Source organism: Gossypium hirsutum, chromosome A01 (assembly GCF_007990345.1).
Source record: "Gossypium hirsutum isolate 1008001.06 chromosome A01, Gossypium_hirsutum_v2.1, whole genome shotgun sequence".
Taxonomy (NCBI): domain Eukaryota; kingdom Viridiplantae; phylum Streptophyta; class Magnoliopsida; order Malvales; family Malvaceae; genus Gossypium; species Gossypium hirsutum.
The window spans coordinates 45,074,868-45,080,915 of NC_053424.1; the positions used below are offsets into that span (position 1 = coordinate 45,074,868).

The 6,048-nt window shown below is 39.6% G+C and overlaps 1 non-coding gene across 1 annotated transcript; it reads right to left on the minus strand.

The window, feature by feature from the left end:
* Positions 1–5,669: 5,669 nt before the first annotated feature.
* Positions 5,670–5,776, minus strand: LOC121208383 (small nucleolar RNA R71). The gene has a single exon (XR_005903391.1). It is a non-coding gene; the product is annotated as a small nucleolar RNA R71 (small nucleolar RNA).
* Between the last annotated feature and the right edge of the window lie 272 nt (positions 5,777–6,048).

Sequence of the window (6,048 nt, forward strand, 5' to 3'; positions counted from 1 at the left end):
TGAGTCAGATTCAAGAACTCCTTTCTGCGGGCATCCACATAGCTAGCTCCAACATATTTTGCCTTAAAGGTCTGTTTGAACAGCTCCCATGTTACCCTCTCAGCTGGGGTACCCTCTCTCACAGTAATCCACCACTGATACGCTTCATCCCGCAGCAACGACACCGCCCCTTTCAACTTCTGTTCTACTGAGCAGTCCAGGTCATCCATGATCCGCTCTGTGGCTTCCAACCAGTACTCAGCCACATTTGGGGCCACTCCAGATACGCCCCTAAATATCTCATCTCCGTTGGCCCGAAGTCGTTCAGAAATAGACCCCTTATTCATGGGCCCGATGTTAGCTCCGGCCACCCTTTCCAAAACCCTCAACATGGCTTGAGACAAAGCGTCATCCCCTGTGGGCCGGTCATACGGCCCATTTTCATTAACCGGTGGTGGATGTGCCTCTCCAGCTGGTATGTGTTCAGATGACGCAGATCCAGCTTGGGTGCTACCTCGGCCTCGACCACGGCCTCTTCCCCGAGTAACCCTTGTACTCATAACGATTTATCTGTTTACGAATTTTATGACATTAGTTTACTGGTTTCACTGTTTATTACAGAATGTCTTATGAACAGATAGAGTTTCAGAGTTATTTTCGCGCAATCACAATTTAGCTACGGTCCCAGTTTTGTATCCCTAATACTACATTATCAATAGCACTATCTCTAAGGCTCAATACTATCTATAGTGTTAGTCCGTTTCCATATAAATATTAAAGCAGAAAAAGAACACTTACAGACTTGGTGCCGGGGATTCAGTGTGCCACTTCCTTATTAGTCCATTTAAATTTTTTTTTTAAAATACCCATGTTTTCGTTTACCGAAAATAAAAAGATTTGATTTGAAAACACTTTTATTTTAAAACTACTGATTTAACCCCGTTTAACAATAGAAAAACTTTGAACATCTTCGAAAACTTATAGAAAAAACCTTTTTTTTTTAAAAGATTTTCGGACCCGATCCACAGCCGAGTTATTGCAACCAGGCTCTGATACCACTAAATGTAACACCCCAAACCCAGCCTAGACGTTATGACCGGATCTGATGCGCCACATCGAAGCGTTCAAAACATTCCGTATTACTTAGTTTGGAAAACTTAGTTGGTGTTGTAAAAGACACTTTTAAAAGTAGGTTAAAGTGAATGGAAGTTGTGCACCAAGTAGGAAACCAGGAAGAAGATGAGGTGAGTCCGTCGGACTACTTAAGTACCAAGCTCCCTTCGGATCCAATCCTAGACATGCACACTGCCATTGCCACACTCTAACATCTCGTATAATTTTGAGAAAACCGTTTGGTTATGTCCATCTTAATAAAATGATTAAGGTTAAAAACGTTTGCTTAGCGGAAGTCTTACTTGTATTCGTGTTATTTTGAAATTACTTAATGTTTTTGAAAACGTGTCCTAGAGCTAATCCATCTCGTTAGTTATCATAGTTCTGTTTTATCATAATAGAATTAAATAATAAAGAAACAAAACAAATCATAAAAATAATTAAGCTGCCTTATTACATTTAAAAACCCAAAACCATAAACGAAAATATAGGAAAATCTAGTTCACCAGAAGAAAACAAATTTGCAGAAAACGTGTGGCCACTCCGAATCCCGCCCAGCTCCAAGTCCACCAACTAGGGCTCACCTGCAAGGATGGAAGAAGAAGGGGTGAGTTTGGGAAAACTCAGTGTATACAGAAACCCATCCAAAGCCCAAATTAGCTCGAGCCCATTGGGCCTAAGCCCTATTCAGATCACAGTACCCAGTGGACCGAAGCCCTTTTCAGAATACAGTAGCAAGGCCTTAGCCCCTTTTTACATAACAGTGTGGCCCATAGGCCCAGTTCAGTAACATAGGTAACAATAGTAGTAATGCATGCAAACCCATCTGGGGAGACTACTCAACCCACCAACCGCTACACTGCCCCCGTACCAGCCTTACACTCCATGTGGGGAATATCTCAACCCACCCAGCCCTACACTCTACAGTTGCAGCAACGCTGCTCAAATATCAGTAAGTTGAGGCAAAGCCTCCAATACGTGGATGAACCACTTTCAGTACTTCCTCCATCAATACCCCAATCCCATGCAACAGATATTAATAAAAGCATATCATGTAAAATACAGTATTAATCAATCATGTAGTTTAGCCAATTTAAACCCTAGGGGTATATCGATAATTTTACTCCTTAGGGGTAATTCTCGTAACTTAGCAACTACACAAGCTACTTCAGCAATTTTCAATAGTTTTATGCAGTTTGGTTCCACCATCTAACTAACAAGCTAATTTGCCCATCTCTTACCCATATTGGTCCGTAAGCCCATTGGGCCCAGCTTTGGCCCATCGATGCCCTCTTTTTCCGAAGTACGTTAAGACGTCACACAAACATACTTACCACCTTGCGGTGCTAGATCTAACATTTACTCTACGTCTTGAGAGCATTCGCATACTCACGAGCCCATGAAATGCCAGAAATTTTGGCATTTCGGCTTTTGCCGAATTAAACTAAGAAAGGGTGTTCGGTACACACCTGATTCGCGACGACTGCTACTGAAATCTCTTCCGATGTCCTACAATTGATTAGCATAGTTCTTATTTATAAACCATAATCACTAAACCCCAAAACTTACTTATCCAAGACCGAGCCATGTCCCTAAAAACCTTTAAAACCTTACCTTTCTGCAAAAACTGATAGCTAGCTCCGAATCTGATTGCCCCAAGGAACCACGCCTTCTCCAACGCTTAAGTAAACAGTAATCATTGACAGAAAACATTGGTTAAAAACCTTAGAGAGCCAAAGGCCCAAATCGACAGCCTCCCTATAGTTTAGGGACTTTAGCTTTTCCTAACTTGTAAAAATAGGACCAGATCTGAGATGATGAACACTTACCCCTTACTCCTTTTTGATCTCCACGCAATCTGGTGCAGATTTATCTTTCAAACAATGGTAGAACTCAACTCCTGGAGTTTTGAAGTTTCGGCTATAAGCTCCCAAATCAATGGTTTTTCGACTTTTGGGTGATGAAGGAGATGACAATGTGGGGCTATAACCTTGATGTAGAATTGCCGACAGGTATCTAGGGTTTAGAAAAGATGATTGTCGTTTATTAGGCACAAAAATATCGAAGGATTTGGTTTGGAAGAAATCGGCACAACTAATGTATTTTTTGAGGTTTCGACTTTTGTGGTTTCGGCACAAGTGTTGATGAACAGCAGGTTTGATAAACGGTTTTGAAGAAGAAAAATGAAGAAAGAAGAATAGAGAGAATGGTGGTTTCGGCTAGAGAGGAAAAAGAGAGAAAAGAACAACCCTAAGGTGTTTAAGCAGAAGAAAACGGCACCACTCAATACCCTAAGTGCCGAAATACTAACCTAATACCCCTCTGCCGAAATCCCCTTTCTAATTCCCCTAATTCGGCCAACTCTTAGCCTCTCTCCAAATCCCTTAAATCTCTCCCCTTATCACTCCTTAATCCAAGTGTTTGGACAGATTCAAACTCTCCTTTAGCAGACTCCACCTGGACTCCAACACTACCCCTCCTGCACTTAAAAATAAATGCATCTATTTGTCAACACAGGGAATCGATCCCATGCCTTCCCCAATGCTCCACACGCCGTCTTTTTAGGAGCCTAGTGGCGTCACCCTTGCCACTTTACTAATGCTCTTTTTGTGATGCAATTTACCCATAACTCTATACAAGGGCCATCTAGCCAGAACCCCTAACTCCTAAGTCCAAAAATTCAAAAATTCAACCGGGTTTTGGCCAACACATGGGCCTTCTATAAGCCCATTTACCTACTCAAAATATTAATTTCACATCCAAATACAAAATTTTAAAATCTTTACAAAATATTGAAAACCGTGAATAAATCCGAAAATCAGGATGTTACAGAGCTTAAGTTGAGCTCAATTCAGAAAAGGCCAATTTTGAGGCTTCTAGGCATTCCAAAGCCTATAAATACACCCTAGAGGAGGAAGAAAAGGGGACACACAGAATAGGGGGTAAGGAATTACTCCAAGGAAGCCGATTGATCCATCTCAGAAGCTGGAGTCATCATCGAGACTGAAGATCTCTCCTCAATTCCCCTTCAGGAGTTTTAGGTTTTCTTTATGTTTTGTATTCTTTATTTTTATGAGATGTTTTCTTATTCAGTTATGAACTAAATCCCCTAAATACCTAAGGGGAATAAAACCTAAGACGAATCTTGTTATTATTTTCTGAATTGTATGATAAATATTTAACTTGTTTTTAATTATGTGTTCTTAATTCTTGTTTTGATATCCCAGGATACTGATTCAAGATAAACTTTTATTCAGAGGAGAAATAGACCTTGGCTAAGAGTATATTTATCATAATTAAGCGGAGTTGATTGCGCGCCTAGACATAGGGTGACAAGATTTTGCCGGATTAGGGTGAAACCTAATAAGGGGATCCATAGATCGAGTTAATGCAACCCTAGAGTGTTAATTAGAGAAAAGTCTCGGTTATTCAATCTAGGGATTAGACGTTATTAGTCTTGAATAGGGATAATAACATAACTTAGGGATCTCTACGGAACAAGTTGAATGAATAAATCGTCCGATTCGGAGCCAGAATAACAAGTAAAGTCTAGGTGGATTTTTCCTTAGGTATTGTCTTAAGTCAATCGATTTTTCCCAAAAGCAATTCCCCAATTCTTTTCTCTGTGCGTTCTCAGTTTAGATAATTAGTTAATTAAAACAAAACCCCATTATTTTTAGGCTAGATAATAAAAAGACAGTTATTACTAGTACTTTTCGTTCCTTTGGGTTCGACAATCCGGTCTTGCTAAAACTATACTACTGTTCGATAGGTACACTTGCCTACATCGCGATAATAGTTAGTTCAAGAATGAGTAATTATAAATATGTAAAACCTATCATGAAATAACGCGATCAAGTTTTTGGCGCCGCTACCGGGAAACTAATATATTAGAAACGCTTAATTTTTATTACTATAGCCATTTATTTTTCTTGCAATTTAATTTAATTTAATTATTATTTATTAACTTACATTTTTCTTCTCTTGGCAGGTTTTCATAGTTTATGACTAGAAGAAACTCGTCGGGACCATTACTTTTTGACGAAGAAATCGATCGCACAATACGTAGAAACCAAAGAGAAATAAGGCGAAGCTTAAGATACACGGAGAACGAGCAAGAAGACGATACTCAACCCCCAACCGAAGAGATGGCTGAAAACTAAGGCAATCAGCTACGTCCTACAATTGCGGTTAATCAAAATCCTGCTCCACGTACTATGTATGATTATGCTAAACTCTCTTTAATAGGAACTCAATCGAGCATAGTTAGACTTGTTGTAGCTGCAAATACTTTTGAATTAAAACCTAACACTATTCAAATGATATAGCAATTTGTTCAGTTTGATGGTTTGCAGGATGAGGATCCCAACGCTCATTTAGCCAACTTTTTAGAACTATGCGACATATTTAAAATCAATGGCGTTTCTGATGATGCCATTCATCTTCGATTGTTTCCTTTTTCATTGAGGAAAAAAGCTAAACAGTGGTTGAACTCGTTATCACGAGGGTCAATTACTACTTGGGAACAAATGACCGACAAATTTTTACTAAAATATTTTCCACAGGCTAAAACGGCTAAATTACGTAATGATATCTCTTCTTTTGTGCATATGGATTTAGAAACATTCTACGATGCATGGGAGAGATACTAGGACCTTCTGAGAAGGTACCCTCACCATTGGTTACCGTTTTGGCACTAAGTACAAATATTTCGCAATGGTCTGAATCCTTCGACTCGACAAATGGTTGACGCAGCAGCGAGCGGAACCATCAATAATAAAACACCGGAAGATGTCTATGAGTTTATAGAAGAGATGTCACTGAATAACTACCAGTGGGAAGTCATGAGGACAAAGCCAACGAAAACAACCTGCGTTTATAACATCGATTTGGTCACCATGCTCTCTAATCAGGTAGAACTCTTAAATAAAAAGATTGATGGTTTTCTTAATTCTT